Consider the following 23,852-nt stretch of genomic DNA (forward strand, 5'->3'; position numbering starts at 1 on the left):
CCTCAGACTCTGTTCGCATGGTGTCATGTTGTGGCCCCTTCCGCTGCTCCTGGGGGGATGGAGAAGACCTGCTTCTACATCACCGTATACAGCAGAAACTCCAAGTTCCTGGCTACAAAGTGGAGCACCAATTTCCCTCTATTTGCCATGTCCAGGGTAACATCAGGGACTGTACAGCATAGCTCCAGGCTGACAGTGTGTGTTTGGGTGCACAATGAGCTTTTAAAGACAGCGTGGATGCAGGAGATGCTGGTGAATTCTGTAAACTCTGGGTGGGAAGATTGAACCCGAATTGGTAATGAGGTACATCATAGGGGAGTGCAGGTAGACAATGAGACAAGTTTGATATCTACGGTGAGGGAACTCACTCAGCCTTGAGGCAGAAATTACTTTGAGAAAACTCAACGCAATATGTGTTTGACAAAAACACATGCAACCAGTTACTGTCCAAATGGTGAATGTCAATATCTCTACCACTGACTGTGAGCTGAGTCTTACATTTTTCTTGGCTAAGTGTTAGTTTCACTAGGTTTTATGGAGTGTTTCTCTCTGCATATTCTAGTGAGTTCTTTCAATCTTTCTTCCCAAACTCGCCTCACTAGCTACTGACACTACTCCTCTGGTGCTTTGGTCTCGCATGATTCTCACACCTCCTTGCCACCGCTGTTCCTGGAACAACTCATCACTGACATTGTTGTAGCAAGGGATCCCAGAATTGACTGGCATCCATAGCCCAGACACCATCTTTAAGGAGCCATTGTGCACCCTGGAAGGCACTGTTCATCCGGCCTTGCCCTGCACAGTTCTTGACATTTGTCCAGAACATGCCAGAGAAAGGAATGTCAGTGCCCCATTTAGGGGCAGGGATCTAGAGGTTCTGCAGAATGGAGTGGTACAGAGGAGTGATGTCACTTCTTCCAGGAGAAGCAGAGAAAGTTATGACACCAGACCATGCCAGTCTGGTCAGAGGTTGCCATCCAGACCAGCATGCTCTCAGCTGTCTGGTGGAGAGCCCAGCAGTGTCAGAAGGTGGTCAGTGACCTTCTCCACTCTTTCAGCAGGAGTGGGACCACCTTTTCTCAGAGATCTCATGCTCGCCGTCTCTGCTATTCTACCCATCTCCCACCAAGGCTCTTGACCATTTGACTAAGGACTGCTGGCAACTTTGAAATGTCTGTCTGCGTTAAATGGAGTGACAACACAGAAAACTGTGAGCCTGGCAACTCGAGCTGAAGAGCTGAAAATGTGTTGCTGGAAAAGCACAGCAGGTCACGCAGCATCCAAGGAGCAGGAGAATCGACGTTTCGGGCATGAGCCCTTCTTTCTCCTAACTCAAGCTGAAGAGTCAGGTACAAAAGTGCAAGGCAATGCACAGCAAGGATGCTGTGAGAATTCAGGTAGGATCAAATTGATCAAGCCCCAAGAGAACAAGCAAACAGCCCAGAGATACAGCCTGGTGTAGTCTACAAGCTGGGAGTGTGTCCCTGAGCACAAAGTGTCTTTGCTGAGGCATTACAGTAGTAGTGACTGTGGTAACACAAGGTACAGGTTTGAAGCACAGCATGTACAATCAGTGGTGCCATGAAGGTTCTTGGAGGCTGGCACATGTTGGATGGCAATCTCTGTAATCATGGGGTTCGTGTGGCTGATGCCCATGGAGTATTCTCTGACATGATGGTGCCCAGTGTTCAACTTAGAGGTCCATTGAAGCAAGCCGTGATTTAAGCCACCAGGTGCTCTTGGCATCAGTTTTGCTCAGTGGGATAGTAAGACTGGAAGCTACATATTAATGAAGATGGATGTGCAGTTAATAGGATTGTTAACAACCGATAAGTTTCCTTGATAGTCAACTCAGAGAGAATCTCACCTTGCCACCTGGCAGTTACATAAAAGATTCAGTGAGTTGCCTCAACAAATCTCTCGTATGATTGTACCACATTTCTCACATAATACACAATGTTCAGGCCCTTTGCTGAATAATGGGCACGACTTGCATCTATCTCTGACTAGAGTCTGTGTCTTATGATACCCATTACTCATTTTGTCAAGTTACTGTGGTGAAAGTAACAAATTTAGTGCAGCAAAACAGCAGGTGGTGTAACACATGGCTCTCCTTCCAACAGTAGGGTGTCAGTATGTTAATATCAACTTAGTTTTGTTACAATACACATTAGCACCCTTTCTAATTGTGGTGTGTTGGTGTTGTGCAGTTACATTCTAAATGGTTGCTTGCTGCTACCCAGTTAGAGCAAAAGATAGAGGGAGCTCATCCCATTATCAAGGCCTTTATTTTGATTTTTCTGCAATATCTCATAGTTGGTGGGTTCCCCTGGACTGCAACCCAGGCCAATTCTAAGAATGATAGCAAAGCTCTTGCATGGTCTCAATGTTATTTCAAGGACATAGAGGGACTGCAGAAGTTGTACAAAAGATTCAAAAGGATGAAGCCAGTCCTGAGAGGCAATACCAATTAGGGATGTTTAAACAGGATGTTCAATAAGGGCTAATTATATCCTGGTTCCGAGAATAGCTACTAGGAAGGTAACAAAGAAGTAGAGATGCAAGATCAGCAATTGTAACTCGGGCAAGATAAACAAAATTCCTTCTTGCAGAGAATGCTAGACCTGTAAAACAAAACAAGAGCAGAACCTTATCTTAGTTCAGGTGAAAGTGAGGACTGCAGATGCTGGAGATTAGAGTTGAGAGTGTGGTGCTGGAAAAGCACAGCAGGTCAGGCAGCATCTGAGGAGCAGAGAAAATCAACATTTTGTTCCTGATGAAGAGCTTTTGCTGGAAATATCGATTTTCTTGCTCCTCAGATGTTGCCTGATCTTCTCTTAGTTCAGTCAACCAGGAGAACAAGGAAGGATTTCAATAATTCTGTGATGACAGGGGTGTCCACAATTTCACAGCTATCATGCATCACTGAGCTTGACGGAGATCTTCAATCGTGCAAGACATTGATGTTGCCCTCCCGTGTGAAGTCATGAGCATTGACGTTTCAGGAAAGGAGAACGGTGCCCCATCGAGCCACAGCAGAAGCCAACCACATGCTACATCTCTTTACATCATGCACACAGATCATTAACACAACCCTGAGACATTTAGAGAAAAATAAACCTCAAAAATTGCCAATCAGGATGACATTGAATAAGTGAAAGTAGTTAACAGAAAGCTGTCAGGGAAAAGGATGTACTTTTGTCTATGTTATAAAGTGAAAGTTGAACCTCCCACCCTGAGAACTAAAACCACAACATCGAAGGAGGAGCGCCTCGCCTTATAAGCTTGACAAGAGGTGTGAAAAGTGATGTAAACTGCTTTTCAGAAACTTCCAATGGTTTAATAAAATAAACCCCCGACACTCTCTTTAAAATCAACAAGTAACAATTTATTTATCTAACTCTAACAGTGAACAGTGTTACTAAACTATGAACCAACTGAATAAAAACCCTTCGAGGTATCAACTATTTCTGAATAAAACAGGATTATAATGGTATGCTGTTCCAATAAATACAAGTCCCACTCATATAACAAAAATAGAATTTAGTCTCTCGAAATTGCAGGTTACAGGTCTTCTGGAATGTTCTGTGCCTTCTCTGTTGATTCTTTTGTCAGAATGCCTTCTTTGTCATTGGTACCATTAAAATTTAGGTGGTGCTTTGTCTAATACATAGATAACTGTGCAAGCCAATTTCTCTCTTTTGAGCTGATGACGGTTAGTTCTATCAGATGGCAGTTAGCTTTGGGGTCTTTGTCCAACTGCCCCCTTCTTTTATACCCTTGATGACAAATCAATGTTTCTTACAATAGAATTGGTCCTATGATGTCAAAACTGTCAGACTTAAATTTAATGGGATTTTTGTATCTTAGCACCTGGTTCAAATTGACTGGCTAAAATCAAAAGCCTGTTGTCTTGGTAAAAACTGCTACTTGGCCTGCTAACTATAAGGCCTTTTGAAACAAATGTTTCAGTTCAGGCTCCTTGTGTACCTGCACAGAAAAAGCACCATCTTTTAAAGGGACCATGCATAGTTCCAAATACTCCGACACAGCCACATCTGCTCCAGGATGAGAGATTTCACTCCAGGACATCCCAGGTGTCCTCGTAATTCAAAGACTATAATTTCTCCCTCTTGTGATTTATAAAGTCCTCAACTGCATTTCCTCCATTTCGTACACCTCTGCCCTCAAACCCCAACACCTCAATAAGGATAGAGTCCTCCTGGTCCTCTCATACCACTCCACCAATCTTCAAATCAAATGTATCATCCTCTGCCATTTTCGCCTCCTGCAGTCGGACCCCACCACCAAACAGATATTTCCTTCTCCACCCATATTTGCTTTCCATAGGGACTGTTCATTCCACAATTCCCTCGTCAGGTCCACACTCCCCTCCAAAGCCTCCTCCACACCTGGCATCTTTAGTTGCCACCACAGGAAGTGCAACACTTGCCCCTACACCTCCCATCTCGCCTCTCTCCAAGGCCCCAATCAATCATTTCAAATCCGGCAGAGATTCACCTTCACCTCTTCCACCTGGTCTATTTCATCCGTGGCTCCAGATGTGGTCTCCTTTACATCGGAGAGACAAAGCACAGATTCAGGGACGAGTTCACAGAGCATCTGCACTCTGTACGCTCCAATCAAAACCACCTTCTGGTTACCCTCTCCCCCCACTCCCTTGGTGACCTGCTCATCTGGGACTCTTCTACTGCCAAAATAACACCACACAAACTGAAGGAACAACATCTCATATTCCACCTCATGCCCAATGGCCTTAACATAAAGTTCACCAGCTTCAAAATCTCCCCAACCCCAACCTTATCCCATTTCCAGCCTTCCCTGTGCTCCCCACCTCCTTGACCTGACCTAACTTGTACATTTTCCTTCTCACCTATCTGCTCCACCCTTCTCACTGACCAATCACAGTAAAAACCCGACCTGCATCTGCCTATCACCATCCCACCTATCTTTCTCACAGCCCCACACCCCTCCCTCTATTTATTCCGTCCCCTGTTCTGGTGAAGAGCCCCAGCCTGAAACATCAACTTTCACACTCCTCCAATGCTGACTGACCAGCTCCATTTTTTATCAACTCTGACTTCCAGCATCTGCACTCCTTACTATCTCCACGCATTTACTTTCCCTATTTTACAATTCTAACTTCGTGCCTTCCAACCTACAATTACTCTACGCAACTTCGCAACATTCTATCATATGTTGAAAGAACTACTGGGGTTCCTGAAACCTTCAGGATTCCATATTGAGTTCAGTAATTATAGCATCTGAAAACCTTCTTTCATATCCTTTACTCCCCTTCACACCCCAGGCCTCATCATCATATGGCTGCTTTTAGCATAGCCAACCTATTCTCACCCAGTTATGGTCCCTATTATCAGCTTTTTTCCTTCTCTGGTTGACCATTACCCATCCCTTTGTTTGCGTAGTAGCTGTTTCTCTCCCCCCCCCCCCCCACCACCCTCTCTCTCTCTCTCTCTCTCTCTCTGGGCTCCATCTCCATCTTTTGCAAAATCCTTTACCTCCCACACCCTGTTTTCAGCATATAAACCACATTTTCCTGGCTAAGGGTCACTGGACTTGAAACATTGACTCTGCTTTCTGTCCACAGAAGGTGCCAGTCTTACTGAATTTCTCCAGCCAGTTCTGCTTTCGTTACTTAAATATAGCGACTGGCCGATCAGGTGGTAGAGCTTTGAGAAGCACAGAATGCTTTGTCAGAGTTTTGATTTAAGAATGTTAAAGAACTTGAAAAGATCGATGTTCAACAGCAATTGTGATGGTCTAACTATCACAAGGAGACAGCTCACCTAAAACCCTCACAGTAACACCCAGTCAATAGAATCAAGGCTTGGAAGCTAAAAAGGAAAATCTTATAGTAGGCAGAAATTCTCAATGGGGACAGCCAGTATTCTCACATAATTGATACAATAAAGAGTTACATTGATGGTAGAGAAAGTATCTCACTCACAGAAATGTTCAGATCTCCAAGGTCATGATAAACAATTAACTGAAGCAAATTATCTCTCCCAATTAAAGAAAAATTATCCAATGTCTAAAAACTAATTTGCAGTGGGTAAAGAACAAGAGTTCACAGAATGTTATCGTGAGATTCTTGTTTTTTTGCTGAAGTGGCGATCACCTGTAGAAGGAAGAGGATCTTCGAATCGCATGTGGAAGATATCCTGACTACAAACCAGTGCTGTAGAGGAACGTCCTATCAATGTGATATGGATGTGTGGCTCCTCTCCGCTGATGATGTACATCCACGTCTTGATTTTAATTCTAGACATGTCCTTGTCCATAAAGAAGTAGCCAACCTACTCAATCCAAGCATTCACTCTCCGAAACTAGAGCAAACAACTTCCTGCATCCAATACACCCTTCAAGACAGCTGAAAATGTTATTAGAAATTAATACCTGAAGCCAAAGATACTTTACTCATTTTGAAAATAAAATAACAATGTTAGATGTTCAGACTTAAAAGTTATTGGTAAAATGAGGTAAAACTACTATGGAGAAGATGTAGAGTAAGTTAATTATATTCTTGCTCCAAGAATAGCAAGAGATGCTATATCATTGTGACATCAAATCAATTGGAATTAGAGCCTGTGTCTGTAAAACTGCAGAACTATGTCCTTTCTTTATCAGACCTCATAAATAACTATAAAATAATGTTTTTTTTAAAGTTCACTGTGATGACTGTTGACTATACCTCTCCAGATATGCTGGAGATGTTTTCTTTAGAAAAGTACAGACTGAGCAAGACTCGATAGAGATCTCAAAAATTATGAAATGATATGGCAAAGTGGACATGGGAATGATTTCAGTTGTGGAACTGACCATGTATGCATGTAAGAAACAAATAAAATCAAAATGGAATTCAAGGGAAACCTTTCCATGCAGACGGTGATCAGAATATGTGACTTGATATCACAAGGCAAATTGAGGCAAATGGCATATATACTTATAAGATGAAGTTAGGTAAATACATGGGGAGGAAAGAACAGAAGGTTATTTTGATTAGTTTAGATAAGGAGGTTGAAGGAGCCTTGTGGAACATTACCCTGGTGTGAATTGGTTGGATTGAATGGCATGTTTTTATTCTGTGCAAGTTTACATATTTTTGGTTACAACTGAACATGCCCAGCCATATTTTTAATCGAGAAACAAAAATAACCATAGAATTATAGTTATGTCAGGTTTTACCTGTGTTGTGTCGACTTGCAGCCTGTGTTGACAACAGGTACACAATCTTTTCTCCGAAATGCTTGGGACCAGCTGTTTCTCAGAATTCAGAATTTTATGAATTTCAGAATAAGTGACAGTTTGATGGTGAAATTTTTTAAAATCTTACCGGAGGAGCAGACTCACCGAGTAAAATGGGCCTTGAGACAGAATTGAGGCCTGCCAGGGCTGAGCCACGCCCCCACGACATCTGAGTGACACACTTCAAGTGGGTGTGGACTTGGGTTAATTGTTTGCACGCCAGACAACCTTGTTAATGAGAAAAAAACCTTTGGACTTTGGAACTTTACAGATTTCAGGATTTTGGATAAAGGGTTGTCTACCTGTACTAACCTGTATTTGACCAGTGATACACAGTATGAACTGTTTTGGGTATCAAAGTCAGTGCTATTTCCATTGAATTTCAATACTGGCAAATACTTTGCATAATTTTCTAATACAGCTTAACACACCCATAAAGGAAGCATAGCCTGTGTCTGTGTAGCATTTTCAATGCAGTGGAACATCCCTAAACTCTTCACAGGAGCATTACCATGCAACAATTACACACTGAACCACAGTTATTGCTGTGATAACTCAGGAAGCCCACCTGGAAAGGAATATCATTTACTGTTGAACACCAAAATAGAGCCACTACTTGTGGCTTATGTGAGCTAATCCCAGCGTGGGACAGATAGTTTATATTTTTAATCAACTTGTTCAGATGCATTATGCCATACCTCTGGAGCAGATGGATCTCCTGGCTCAGAGATAGCGACACCACCACTGCACCACAAGCGCTCCCTACACCACAATCAATCTGTTCAGCCATGTTACCTCTGGAGCAGGTGGGACTTGAACCCAGGTCTTCCAGTTCAGAGGTAAGGGCATCACACCATGCCATATGAGCCCTTACTGGATTACAAGTCCAGTTACATTACCGATTCACCACTACCAACAGATAGTTTATAAATATATTCTAAGCAACCTGTTTAAAGATGTCACAATAACCTCTGAATAAGGTGGAATTTGAACCCAAATCTTCTGTCCCAGAGGTAGAGACACTACCACTATGCCATAAGAGCCATCAATAAATAGTTTATTATATATCAACCTGTTCAAAGATGTTCTTATACACCTTTGGAACAGGTGGGATTTGAACCCAAATCTCCTGGCTCAGAGATAGGGACACTACCACTGCACCACAAGAACCCTAACAGTTTGTTTACTTCTGTATGTTATTGCACACAACTAGCTTTCCCATCAACAAATCATTGTGGCTTTTATTTGATTTTTCTTCAAACTATCAACTGCTACCAGTAAATCACCTGCGTATCCAATTCAAAGCCCTTTACAGGCAATGCGAACCATCAAAGTGATGGAGGGGTAGGGAGAGCAGAAAATGACTAAATCAGAATAGTTTTGGAGTGGGAAATAAAGTACAATATCCCCCCACCCCCCAGTGCCCACCTCTCTCTAAAGGTATCAAGAGCATTGATGGACAGCATATTGTCCCTCTCCAAGGACACACCCAGACACATAGTTGGCAGCCAAGAATGGCTCTATAGTCCACTGTCTGGACCTGTTAGCAGCTGACTTGGCCAGGCCCACAAGAAAGTCCTCTGATTTGCCCATATCCGACTGAGCCAGATGCCCTAAGATCTGGAGCATAGGGCTGAAGTGAAATCACAAGCACACAAGTGGTCTTATCAAATAACTAAAAAGTGGGTGCAGTCGCCCATAACCAATATATCAATGGTCTAGATTCCACAGTGTCATAAAGTAAACAGTTGGGCTGGGTGTTGGTGAACCACGACAATCTGCGATAATATGGGACTGCTGTATGCCGCACCCTCCACCCAGGTCCCCAGTGGGAAATGGGAAAATTTGTGCTTGGAGATCTCTCCACTGGGGTATATTTGAGTCTGCTTTATTTTGTTTTTATATCCAGAAATGTTATCATACCACCAAATCACCGTGACATGTTTTATTTTGATTTTCACTATTAACCACCACCAGTGATCACCCATGCAGCCAATTAGAAGTTTACGTGGAAAGCCAATTATGAGCAATGTAACCGATTAAAAGTGAGGACAGGGAAGGATGTAGGGTGAGCAGGATCCTTATGTCCTCCTTTCAGTTGGATGCAACACCAGAATAACAATGTGAAATCACCCAGATGTGTAGACAGATTGCCAACCTAAGATATGAGGCCCCATGCCTTTTCATGCGATGCCGATCTTCACTTTTTCTCAGGCCATAGCTTTGCTGAAAGTTTCCCGTGATACCGTTATCCTACCACCTGCTCTGATGAAAAATCTGAGCATCAAACTTGACTGGCATAATTGAATGTAAAGACAAGCATTTTGTGAGCATGAGTTAAATCATTTTGATGTATATTACAATTTTTATCACTTAAATGTGAGAGTAACATAAATACACCAAACTTATCACTTATCACTTCCTTCCCTGGACCAGGTGTTCTTTTGACTTTGAGCTCTCCTAGTCATTCAAGTTTTTATCTATTTCTATTCGGTCCAATTCCTCACTACTTCTCTGTTGTGACATTAACATCATTGTCTTATTCAACATCCACAAACAAAGCTGCATCAGAATATTATTTCAATGAGCCAACACACACTGCAGCACAGAGGAACTACACAGAACAGAGGAAAATCACCTATACCCTTCAAAAAGAATGGGGACCCAATGAACACAGTCTGCCGTTTTCTCAACAACAAACCCAAACAAGCAGACAAAACACGTCCAGAAACCCTAGCCACTCTCCCCTACATTAAAGACATCTCAGAAATGACTGCCAGACTACTCAGACCCCTTGGCATCATGGTAGCCCACAAACCCACCAACACATTAAAACAGCAGCTAATGAACTTGAAAGACCCTATACAGACAAGCAAAACTAATGTCATTTACAATATACTGTGCAAGGACTGTAACAAACACTACATTGGACAAGCAGGCTTAAATTAGCCAGCAGGATACACGAACTCCAACTAGCCACAAAAAGACATGAACCCCTCTTACTAGTGTCCTTACATATGAAGGAGGAAAGACACTGCTTCAACTGGGACAACACATCCATCCTAGGACAAGCCAAACAAAGACAAGCACGAGAATTCCTAGATGCATGGCATTCCAACCGGAATTATATCAATAAGAGCATCAAGTTAAACCCCATCTACCACCCCCGAGAAAAGGAACAGGAAGTGACTTCACCACAAAAATGATATCACCACAGGAAATGGCATCACCAACCCAAAGAAACCCAAGCATATAAATAGAAAGCAGGAATTATCAGTTGTGCTTCACCTGAGGCCCACTGAAGATGTTACATAGAAGGATGATGAAATGTCTGGAAATGAACCTTCCAGCTCAGCGAGCAAACTTACATCCAGAACCTCAACCTGAGCTACAAATCTTCTCAAAACTCGCTATTATCTTATTCACTAAAGATTGATTGGAATTATTTCTTTAGTATCGCAAACATATCGCAAAGTTGTTTTTTTTCTTTATGATTGTAATATGGTTGTGCTTCCATCCACTATCCAATTATTATTCATATATTTATAAATGATTTTGGATTCTCTTTTATGTTATCCATTAATCTAGTCTCTCTCATTATCATATTTAATTGATCTAATAGTTGATTTGTCCACACTTGCTTTATTTTTTCAGTAAAAGCATAATTTTAATCACTTTATTTCTGTTTAAATTCTGAAGTCTAATTCCTCCTATGTATTCTGTGAGCTCTGATTATAAATATCGGCCCACATATTCCACTGGGAGGACAGACCTTCAAATAACCAAACGTCCCTGATGAGTTTCAGGATCTTGACAATACCAGGCGGTTGAAGCGAGTTGAAGGTTAGGGAGGAATAAGAACACTGTCAGGGAGTGAGGAAGAGGGGAGAATGCTGTTGGAGTGAGGGAGGGATGCAAAACCAGTTGGCAGGTGAGGGGTTAGTGGGTAAACACTGTCAGTAATGAGTGAGAGAAGAAGAAGAACACTGTCAAACATCTGTGCTGAGGCTAACATTGGAAGGTGCAAAGGCCCTTCTGTAAAGCAGCAAGTGGACAGTTGCAGTTACACTCAGTGTCAGGTGCATCCTCCCCAATGTTGTTTGGAAGATGTGGGCCCAATGACTTTGTTTTCAATCATAAGGCCTACCCTCACGTTTCCTCTATTCTGCATTGTCATCACTTCAGTTTCAGCTGAAAACATTAATTCCTCCAAGTTTGAAAAGTTGTTGATTTCAAGCTGCTTCAAGACTAAAAGAACATAATCCAGGTTGGTGTTCTCGTGCAGTACCGAGAGTGGGTGTTATCTTTAAATGAGACTTTATGCTGAGGTCTGTTGGTTAATGTTGATCTTAAAGAGATCCCATGAAGGAAAACCAGGAGCTCGTGCAGTTGGTTTAGTCAATAATCAAAATCAGAGCCTTTCACATGCAACTCCTCTTCAGCAGGTAGCTGGTCATAATGAGAACCGATAACTCTATCCATATGATGCAAGTCCTGCAATTGTGATACTTGGCCTTCCAACATATTAATTAAACCACCATTCGTGTCTGCTGTGAAGTACTTCCTGACTGTTCACCAAGGCAGGATACTATACCAAGTTGATTAGTGTTAATCCAGAGAGAGGGCCTCACCAAGCTGAAATTTGCATTAAAAACAGTAGGTAACAGATTTTGATTAAGGGACTAAGTAAAATGTTTCCACCTGTAGGAAAGTTGTGTGAGAAACGAAGCTCACTCACTTCAATAATTTCAGTCCGGGACAAGATCTGAACCAATCAGTATGTTTATTATACACTTGCAAGTGTGGTGTCTAAAATAGACACGCAGAGTTTAGCAAGTACATATCTTATATGGGATTCACTACTCCAAACCCGGTGTCCATTACTATTGTTTATCTCCTGCCTTATCCGGCCTTGTGCATAACAAAATACAAGTTTTACTTGGCCATTTCACCACATCCTGCTGTGGTCTAATGTTAGGTATATCCTCCTTCACTGCCATCTATTTCCCCTACTTGTGACATTTCCTCCCATTCCTCAACCATATTGAACCTTATGACCTTTTATTTGGGGTTTGTTTTTTTTGTTTTTGCAGAAGTGGGAAACAGATGCTTATAACTACTGTTGTACAAGTATATCTGGCTTAACCTACATCCTCACAGCACCTTATCTATTTGTCTGTAACATCTACCATTGTTTGCAGGCATGTTTCATTCTTGTATGCACATTTTAGCTAATACAAAAACAATTCTATATTTCCTTCACATAGTTTTCATTCTTGTTGACTCAGCTCTTGGTTGAAACAATTATACACTGGTGTGAGTTCATTTACCTTACATAAGTAATTATGATTGCAGAAGTAACACTACTTTACCTATATCCTACAATTGACAACAGGAGACACATAAGTAAAATAATTGAAGCAAGGGGAGTGTGAGAAGAGGAGATTGTAGTACATGCTTCAAGTTCTAATTTACTGAATACCTCTTTAACCATTTTTTAAGTTAATTTGTGAAATGTGGGCATCACTGAGTAGGCCAGCAATTATTGCCCCTCAAGAGTCAACCACCTTGCTATGGATCTGGAGTCATACATTGGCCCAGATAAGACTGGCAGACTTTTATTGCTAAAGGACATGAATGAACCAGGCAGGTTCTTATTACCAGAGTCGAGAGTGTGGTGCTGGAAAAGCACATCAGTCAGGCAGCATCTGAGGAGCAGGAAAATCAATGTTTCGGGCCAGAGCCCTTCATCAGGAATGAGGCTTAATTCCTGACGAAGGGATCTGGCCTGAAACATTGATTCTCCAGCTCCTCAGATGCTGCCTGACTTGCTGTGCTTTTCCAGCACCACATTCTCGACTCTGATTTCCAGCATCTGCAGACCTCACTTTCTCCTAGGTTCTTATGACCATTAATAATGGCTAAGTGACTGATTTTTAAAAAAATTGAATTCAAATTTCTCAACAGCCATAGTGGGATTTGAACCCATATCTCCTGAACGTTACCTCGAAAGTTCTTTTTCTTTATTCACTTGTGTGGGATGTGGTCATCTTTGGTTGGCCCAGCATTTATTGCCCATCCCTAGTTACCCTTGAGAGGATAGGACTGAGCTGACTTCTGAACTGCTGCCATCCATGCACTGTAAGTTGACCCACAATGCCATTAAAGAGGGAATTCCAGGATTTTGACCCAGCTACAATGAAGGAAAGGTGATAGATGTCCAAGTCAGGATGGTGAGTGGCTTGGAGGGGAATTTGCAGGTCATTTTGTTCCCTTATATCTTCTTCCCTTATCTTTCTGGATGGAAGTATGGGGTTGTGGGTTTGAAAGGTGTTGTCTAAGGCTCTTTAGTGAATTTCAGCAGTGCAATTTGTACATATTGCTGCTACTGACTGTCACTGGTGGAGAATGTTTGTGGATATAGAACCAAGCAAGTGGGCTGCTTTTTCCTGGATGGTGTCAAGTTTCTTGAATGTTGTTGAAGCTACACTCATTGTGGCAAGTGGGAAGTATTCCCTGACCCCTGACCTGTGTCTTCTAACTAATGAGCAAGCCTTGAGGAGACAAGAGGTAAGTCACTTGTCATCGCATTCCCAGCTATTGTATTTTGATGGTGACTCCAGTTGAGGTTCTGGAACTGTATTACTAGCCCAGTGACATGACTACTGTAGCACCACCTCACCAATGATCAGGTCCTGAAAGCTTTTAACATAAGGGGGAGCTCCAGGACATGTCTTTTTTTTTGCCTCTTACCCAGAGTTAGTGTAATACTGCTTTGTACCAATTCTTGTTCCAGAATCACAAAGTCAAAGATTGGGCCTTTCTTCCATGGACGCAAAACAAACTCTATTCTGCCAGCTAACTTTAATTCAGCTGCTCACATACTTTCATCTGCTTTCTACTTACTCCATGATTACGCTGGCTAGGCCCTCTGAACTGGCTACTTCAACAGCCTCTTTTAAGGTCTTGCTTCACATCCTCTCTACTTGCTGCTCTAGGCCAAGGTCTGAGTTTACAGTGTTCACCCTTCTGTACCCCAACTTCTGAATCTGGATGCTACAAAGTCAGTTTTATGTTGAAAATGTTAATTTTGCTCCTGAATAACATGCATCAGTTGCTGCCAACCAGTTTCAAAGAAATGTTAAGTGTTAGCCAAATTTGGAAGCTATTCAACAGACCCTGGGCAACATGGTGACTCAGTGGTTATCACTGTTGCCTCACAGCGCCAGGAGCCTGGGTTCGATTCCAGCCTTGGATAACTGTCTGTGTTGAGTTTGTAATGTCTCCTGTGTCTGTGTGGGTTTCCTCCAGATGCTTCGGTTTCCTCCTACAGTCCAAAATGTACAGGTTAGGTGGATTGGACATCGGAAATGCAGAGTTCCAGGCAGAGGGTGGAGCTGTGTGGGATGTTCTTCAGAGAGTCACTGTGGACTAAATGGGCTGAATGGCCTACTTCCACGCTATAGGGATTCTATTACTATGTTAATAGATTCCTGGTAGAAGTTGCTGTGAAGGAGGCATTCGTTCTGAATGATGACTGGTCTTAACGGATTTACTTTGACATGCAAACAAGAACTTTTATGAATGCAATGATGTCACCTTTGAGCCATTTTGTCTGCACTTAGAGAGCTGAGATTCCCAGAGTCTAGCCGTGACAGTACATTGTGATGCCAGCTAGATGCCATCACCGTGGCAACCTGCTTAGTTGTTCTAATCAGTTGCAATGATAGCATTGATGCTTTAATCACTATACACATGATCTTAGAAGAACCAAGGAAAAATTAAACCGTTAAACAGAACAGTGAATATTTTCTCTTATTGTTTATTCCACTCCTCCTCCTTGTTTGTTTCAATAAACAAAGGGAATAATGTGCAATATATTTCTGTGAAGAAACTGAATTAATGCACACACTTGAAATATCAAGGCTGCTATTTCTCCTTCAGTTAGTGGCCATGAATTTGTAAACGCTTACTGAACCCAAAGAGTTCAACAAAATTATCAACAAAAATGCAGTTTTAAAATCAAAAGAATGTTCATATTAATTACAAGTGCTATTTCGTTGTTTAGCTCTAAAGGAATACTCATGTTAAAATTCTGATTTTTGTGATACTTATTATAAAATAATGTGATTGTAGCTCTGGCTTGCAATCACCAGAAGCCATGCAATTTTGCCTCAGCCTATTAAAAAAAATGAAAGCGTCCAAGGGTTTGACAGAATTAGCTGCAATTCAATAATCTCTCCTCTCAAAGGCGAACGTGAATAGATGCCTTGGGGAATTAAATGTTGCAGTGATGCAATTGAACAGAGGGTGTATTTTGTGAGATTGAAAATGGGATGTATTTAGATTTAAATAAGCACTGTGGACTATTTGTTCTACAGTAACATTTTTGGGTTGTTATTTTTCTTTCTCATCCTCATGTCGTCTTTCCAGTTGATAGTCACAAAAATGTACATAATAGGAACATCCTAGAAAGACCATGTCTGCTGCATTCCTATTGGTACTTTCTATCTGATTCCAACTGTGTCATTGCAGGGAAATGGCATTGAGTTTAATGTTTGTTCAAATTATAATACATCACTTTTAAGCTATTCTTTTCAGTACAGTTAATGACGACTGAGATTCTCAACTGGCCAGTGGTGTCCTGCTGACTTTGTGTTGTGACTTCCTTGGAAAAATCAGCATGAGTCACTATAAAGCTATGTTCATGAACCAATTTGTGCTGCCAGCAATGATTTGCAAATGGTTGAGGCACAAAAGATGGTTTAGCATTAAACATGGCTTAGCACAATTTCTACCTCGCGTCTAATTTTTCTGTTCTTGAGAAATGTTTTATGGAGGATAATTTTTAACTTTGCTGATAGCAGGTCTCATATCACCTGATCTACACTGTGTTATGCACCTCCGCTCGGAATGAAAAATTGGAAGAGATATGCAACCAATAACAGATTCAACATGCTCTGTTCTATATTACTGGCGGAAGTAAAATTACTCACGTTATCCTTAATGTCCTTCAGTAAAGAATGTGTTCTGCTGGGGTATGAATGTCTGTGCTAGGACATTGGGTGTAGGGGTGAGTGGACCCTACAGAACTGTAAGATCAATACATCCAATTGCAGACCCCTCAAGCATTTTTATCAATTCATAGAGTCATAGAATTGTCCAGCATGGAAACAGACTCTTCAGTCCAACTTATCCATGCCAACCAGATATCCCAAAGTAAATCTAGTCCCATTTGCCAGCATTTAGACCATATGCCTCTAAACCCTTCCTATTCATTCTAGTCATCCAGATGCCTTTTAAATGCTATAATTCTACTAGCCTCCACCACCTCCTCTGGCAGTTCACTCCATATACACACCACCCTTAGGTCCCTTTTAAATTTTTCCCTTCTCACCCTAAAACTATATCCTCTAATTCTGGACTTCCCCACTCCAAGGAAAAAGACCCTGTTTATTTACCCTATTCATTCCCCTCATGATCTTATAAACCTCTATAAGGTCACCCCTCAGCCTCCAGCATTTAAGGAAAATAGCCCCAGCTTATTTGGTCTCTCCCAATAGCTTAATCTCTCTAATCCTGGCAACATCCTTGCAAACATTTTCTGAATCCTTTCAAGTTTCACAACATCCTTCCTATAGCAGGGAGACCAGAATTGCATGCAGTATTCCAAACGTGGCCTAACATTCATGTTAATTTCTCAAACCTCCGCTTCTGTTTCAAAACTACCCTCTGAAACTGGCTGCCTATTGCATTGAGTGAATGGCTGTTCTGTAAGAAGTGTTGAATCAGCAAATGCCTAACAATCCAACACTGTTTGATTGTTCTTACCCATACTGCTACACTTAAGATAACCCACTTTACTGGAGGTCAGAAATTCTGAAAACCAGTTCTCCAGAGATGTTCCATTTTACCCATCCCAAAATGAGCATTGTACAGGAATATTAAAAAGATATAAAAAGGTCATTGAGTTCAGCAGTGCCTGTCCCATTTGGTCGTGGGGTTCTTGGTGGTGACACCTGGAATTGTGGGATTTTTTCACTGCTGCTTGGATGTGAGAGCAGAGTTAATTGGCCCAAGGTTGGCTGGTGCAACCAAAGTTAAATCCTGTCTTAAAAGTCTAATTATCCCTGTGGCAGGAAACCACCTAGCATTCTGGAGAGACTGGGGCAATGGGTTTGAAATCCCATCCTGACACTTATACATACAGCATTTGGGAAGGTGAAAGAAAGAGCCCTTGGTCTTTAAGAGTGATGATATCATATGTCACATGAGTTGAATCATGACTGAAGTACTTTGATAACCTTCTCAATAGCAGCTAGTGTTGTCAGCTGTTAACATTGAAAGGCCATTGCACACATGAAAGAAGCTGAGAATATTAGCCATCTCATTGTCAGTTTAAAGCCATGGACAGCTTCAAGTTAGCTGGTTTGAAAAGCTTTCTATATCATGGTAGGTTTTCATTTTCTGTACAGCTCAAACTTGGACTTTTGCATTGTGTTTAGTGATATTCTTTAGAATCCAAAGATTTTATCAGAATTTTATGACTTTGTTGGTTATATTCAGCAGATGGTAAGGCTATCTAAACATTCAGCAGAACATAAAGTTCGGAGTTAGAAAAAGCAGATTTGAAACTATTGAACGGTCATATGTCAATGGGAGTGTTCTCAATGATCTTTTTTGCTGCAATTATAAAGGTCCTAATTAGAAAAGAACAGCTGTCTCAAGTTGAGTCCGACTCTTATATCTTCTAATATGTACAAAAGTAATCAAAGTTTTACAGAAGTGACTTCTTATTTCAGCTGCTCTTGTTGACAACGTTTGATGTCTTTGTGCTGAAGAGATTTATTACAATTGGAAGACAATGAATTTCATTGAAACAGGGCATCTTTATACAATTACCATAAACTTTCTCTCATCTTATTTTATTTTTTCACGGGAATGTGTGATCAGTGCCTAATTGGAACAGTAATAGCATAGTGTGAGGAATTCCACTACCATCAGTTGGGAACAAATGGGGCTTCTGTCGTAGGCAAAATGGCAAGGGTCATATGAAATCTGAAAGGTGACACCTTTTCAGTTTTTCTGTTGCCCACTTTGCTTAGCACATTTCCTGTCGGGAATTGAGGAAATTGAGGATTATACTTTGCTGCTTGAGTCCTCCAAAATGCCATGATTGCACCTATGAATGATGTCTATCCTGAGAGAACTCTTTTCATCAAAACATAGAAAATAGGTGCAGGAGTAGGCCATTCAGGCCCTTTGAGCTTACACAACCATTTGATATGATCATGGCTGACTGTGCAATTTTGGTATCCCATTCCAACTTTCTCCCCATACCCCTTGATCCCTTTAGCCTCAAGGGCCACGTCCAGCTCCTTCTTGAATATGTCTAACAAACAGGCCCCAACAGCTTTCTATGATTGAAAATTCTACAGGATCACAACTCTGAGTGAATCGGTCTGGTTAAACTTCATTTGACTCCCTCAATAGCAAGAATGTCCTCCCTCAGACTAGGAGACCAAATCTGGACACAATACTCAAGCTGTGCTGTCACTTATATAACTGCAGCAGAACATTCTTACTCTGATGCTGAAATCCTCTCGCTGTGAAGGCCAGCATGCCAGCCTTCTCTCATCTCCTGCTGCACCTGCATGCCAGCCTTCTCTCATCTCCTGCTGCACCTGCATGCCAGCCTTCAGCGACCATGTTCCACCATGACAGCCAGGTCTCATTGCACCTCCCCTTTTCCTAAATTGTCACCATTCCTGTTTTTGCCACAAAGTAGATAACCTCACATTTATCCACATTATATTGCATTTGCCAAGTATTTACCCACTCAACCAGCCTATCAAGTTCACCCTGCAGCCTTCTAGCATCCTCCTCACAGCACACACTGCCACCCAGTTAAGTTTCATCTGCAAACTTGGAGATATTCAATTTCTTTGTCCAAGTCATTAATATGTATTGTCAACAGCTGGAGTGTCAACACTGAACCCTGTGGTACCCCAATCGTCACTGCCTGCCACTCTAAAAAGGGCCTGTTTAATCCAACTCTCTGCTTCCTGTATGCCAACTAGTTCTCTATCCACGTCAATACACTACCTTGAATTCCATGTGCTTTAAATGTTGCTTACAAATCTCTTGTTTGGAAGCTTGTCAAAAGCCTTTTGCAAGTCCACATACACAACATCCACTGTTTCACCCTTGTCCACTCTATTGTCACTCAAAACATTCCAGATGATTTGTCAAACATGATTTCCCTCTAGTGAAAAACTAGTTTCAAAACTAATACTCTACTAATTGTATTATATAATAAAGCATTTGGAGGAGCCAAGAAGCTGCTTACCAAACTGGTATATCCATCATGTCTGCAAATCTCTGGCTTATGCCTCTCTGGGATAGGTACATTATACATCTCTCCTCTTTGGATTCATTGTGTTATATATTGCCAGTGATCAAGGGTGGAAATTAAGTAGTTTATGACACAGAGCAGTGAACTACTACAATTAAATTCCAGTTTGTTAAGTCAACCGTTAGGGGCGACTGTGTGGGCTAGTTTGCAAATTCCAATCATCTGGATGCCTCTCGCTGATGAGCTATTCTTGACGTTGTATGTACAGTTCTCCCTTGGTCTTCCTCATCTTAGTATTCTATATACCTCTGTATGCATACTTGTGAAAGGTGTTATAGTGACTTTCAGTCTTGAAATGTGCCTAAACTATTACAGTCATCTCACATGGATTTTCTATATTAGTATATATAGCGGCTCAGTGGTTAGCACTGCTGCCTCACAGCGCCAGAGACTCAGGTTCAATTCTTGCCTTGGTTGACTGTGTAATGTTTTCACATTTTCTCCATAGCTGTGTGGGTTTCCTCCTACAATCCAAAGATCCAGATCAGGTGAACTGGCCATGCTAAATTGCCCATAGTGTTCAGGGATGTATAGGTTAGGTGCATTAGTTTGGGGAATGGGTCTGGATGGATTACTCTTTGTTGGACCAAAGAGCTTGTTTTCACACTGTAGGGATTCTATGATATTGTCTACATCCAAGTCTTTTTTTGTAAGATGTACAATACAATTCCTCAACTACTTTTTTCTCTAAGGCTCAGGTTCTTAAACCTATGCTTTATCCTTATTCAGAAAAGGTATTTTAATGGTGTTTCAAATGCAATTGCATGCTAAACACCCCTTCAAGGACATTCAGGGAAAATATTGTAATTGCAACTTTGCCTTACAGTGGAACCATTTCCTTTTGAAACGTTATATCAAAAACTTGCATTGTACAAAAGGCAAATGCCTTTATGGATGATGTTTGTTTTTTGCAGTTGGCTGTGGAAATCAAATAGGAATTTTCCAGAATGCTTCTTTCTGCCTAGATTTTATTTTTGCCTTATTAATTGTCCAACGCACTTGAGGCTTTTTCAGCTTGTCTAGATGAGAGTGAGGGCTGCAGGGTAGTTGAGCTAACTGACTCTGGCACTGTGAATTGAAATGGGGGGGTGGGGTGGAGTGGGGGAAAGCAGAAGGGAATGTAGTGGTGATAGGGGATAATATAATGAGAGGAATTGACACTTTACACTGTTGCAAAGGACCAGCATTCAGCATGCTGTGTTGGCTTCCCAGCACCAGGGTTGAGCGATCTGCTCTGGGCTGGAGAGAACTTGCAGAGGGAAGGGGGAGGATCTAGTCCTGCAGTCATGGCACTTTCCAACAAAATAACCAGGAGAGAAAAAGAACAGATTCTGTGTGGTCAGTATGAGAAACTGGTGCTGAATTATGAAGCAGAACCTGAAATATCATTATTTCTCAATTATTACTTGAGTCATGTACAAAATAATGCTTTGAAGCAAGAATACTATGCACTCAGGGACCCACACAGCTCATGAATAAGGTCAGGCAACATCTCCAGGCTCTTCACTTCCTGTCATTCTGCTCACTCATGTGATCTCTCCTGGATGTTCAGGGCATTTTTGGCTTGATGTGCCTTTTTGTGGCTTGCCCCTCAGACAGAGATGCCAAGCTCACATTATGTTGTGTTATTATGCGATTTAATGCAGAAGTAAAGTCGGGAAGCTTGTCATGATTGTCAGCAGTCCTCAATCAAGTCAATAGCCTTTGGTCAGAGGGTCTCTGTACTATAAGTCAAGAACAGCCTTCAATACCAGTCTAGGGGCATGAACAAAGTCAGTCATATTTACACCATCCCATCCACCTTGAGCAGCAGGTCCCTGCCTATAAAGGATGACAACAATTTTCCATTGTCTGCCATGTCCATTACAAATATAAACTATGCAAGGCCGCTCTGATTTTAAGTGGTAGTCTCAGTGCACAACTACCTTTTGAACATGGCAGTGGTGCCAGGGGTATCCCAGAAATGGTGAGTTGTCCCAGCTGTGGTGAGTGGTACAATCAGATGAGATTTGCTACAGGGTCAGGGTAAGTGACTCATGCTCTGAGGTGGGAAAATGCAGCAAGAAAAATCTCTTCATGACCCTTGACCAAAAAAGTCAAAAACCAAAAAAAAACTTTTTCATTTTGTAGGAGAATCTAGATTTCAGGATCACTGTGTAGAAATAAGAGATCATCCATTTAAGACAGTGATGAGGAGGAAGGTTTTTTTTACATAGAGTGTTATGAGTCTGTTGATCTCCTTTTGTGGCAATATAGAGTTGAAGTTAGAATCAGATCAGGCAGGTTCTTACGGACGGCAGAACGGTCTCAAGGGGCGAAAAGATCGATTCCTGTTCCTAATGCACAAGTTTGATTTTTTTCAGATGTCCAGCATCTTCAGTTCTTTGTTTTATATTTACATTCTAAATTCTGGTATTCCAAATTTTGGCCGAATCTCCTTGACATTCTAAACCCTCATACAAAGTTCAAAATTCTCTAAGTTTCCTCAACCAAAAATTAACAGATTTATTCACTCAGGCTGTTTTCCCTGGAGCGTCGGAGGCTGAGGGGTGACCTTATAGAGGTTTACAAAATTATGAGGGGCATGGATAGGGTAAATAGACAAAGTATTTTCCCTGGGGTTCGCGAATCCAGAACTAGAGGGCATAGGTTTAGGGTGAGAGGGGAAAAATATAAAAGAGACCTAAGGGGCAACGTTTTCATGCAGAGAGTGGTACGTGTATGGAATGAGCTGCCAGACGATGTGGTGCAGGCTGGTACAATTGCAACATTTAAGAGGTATTTGGAGGTATATGAATACAAAGGGTTTGGAGGGATATGGGCCGGGTGCTGGCAAGTGGGACTAGATTGGGTTGGGATATCTGGTTGGCATGGACGGGTTGGACCAAAGGGTCTGTTTCCATACTGCTTATCTCTAAGACTCTGTGGGAGTTTCCTCAAAACTTACATCTGATCACACCTTAAATAGACCGCCCACACACAAACTTTTCTATTCTTGATTATCTTTGATTCCCACTCAGTTTCCACTACTGCTAAGTAATTGCCTGAGGTAGGAAAATAAATAGTAGAAACCCAAGGCTAATAATAATGATAACATTATGTTGAGGTTATAAAGGATGTAGGTGAGGCCTCTTCTGGAGTACTGTGTCTAGTTCTGCTTTCCTAGCTATAGGAAGGATATTATTAAACTGGAGAGAGTTCAGAGGAAATTTACCAGGATGTTGCTGGGAATGGATGGTTTGAGTTAGAACGATAGGTTGGGAGCTTTTTCACTGGAGCGTAGGAAGTTGAGAGGCAACCTGGTAGAGGTTTATAAAATGATAAAGAGCATGGATATGGTGAATGGAAGGTGTCTTTTCCCTAGAGTGGAAAATGTCAAGACGACAGGGAATATTTTTAAGGTGAGGAAAAAGATTTTTAAAAGACATTGGGGCAATTTTGTTTTACACAGAGTGGTTCGTGTGTGGAATGAATTTCCAGAGGAAGTGGTGCATGCGGATAAAGTTACAATGTTTAAAAGACATTTAAGTAAGTACATGCATAAGAAATGCTTGGAGGGATATGGACCAAGTGCAGGTAGTGGGACTAGTTTAGTGTGGGATTATGGTTGGCATGGACTGGTTGGACCAAAGGGCCTGTTTCCATGATGTATGACGCTATGACTTTAAGAGAAAAAGTGTTCTGGAAGTAGTATTTTATTGTATGGTAAAATATGGAATTGCAAACTGTTGATTTTTTTTGTTCCCACTTTGTGACGCACCCATCCAGGGTTTGCAACTGATTTCTCTGACTGAATGCAAAGAAAAGCAAAAGCATACTGATTGGTCATCGTTGTGGATCACAATTCTACTATCACATCAGGAACAATGTATTGTGACACACAAGGCATTACCATTACATAGGACAGATTGGAAAGGCCACAGAGTTGTTTCCTCTCTGTTGTGATTCATAAGTTCACATCATTCTAATAAACAATTGTTGCTGGAACAGCCTTGTTCTCATAGCAACTGTTTGCTTCAATCAATCAGCAAAGGAAATTCAGAAAAATTACTGGAAGTACAGTCACATATTGTACTTGGCTGTGGACTACAATCTGACTGCAGAGATGTTCGAATAGCGACCAGACTCTTTAAAATGCTTTTCCTATGTT

Source organism: Hemiscyllium ocellatum, chromosome 34 (assembly GCF_020745735.1).
Source record: "Hemiscyllium ocellatum isolate sHemOce1 chromosome 34, sHemOce1.pat.X.cur, whole genome shotgun sequence".
Lineage (NCBI taxonomy): Eukaryota > Metazoa > Chordata > Chondrichthyes > Orectolobiformes > Hemiscylliidae > Hemiscyllium > Hemiscyllium ocellatum.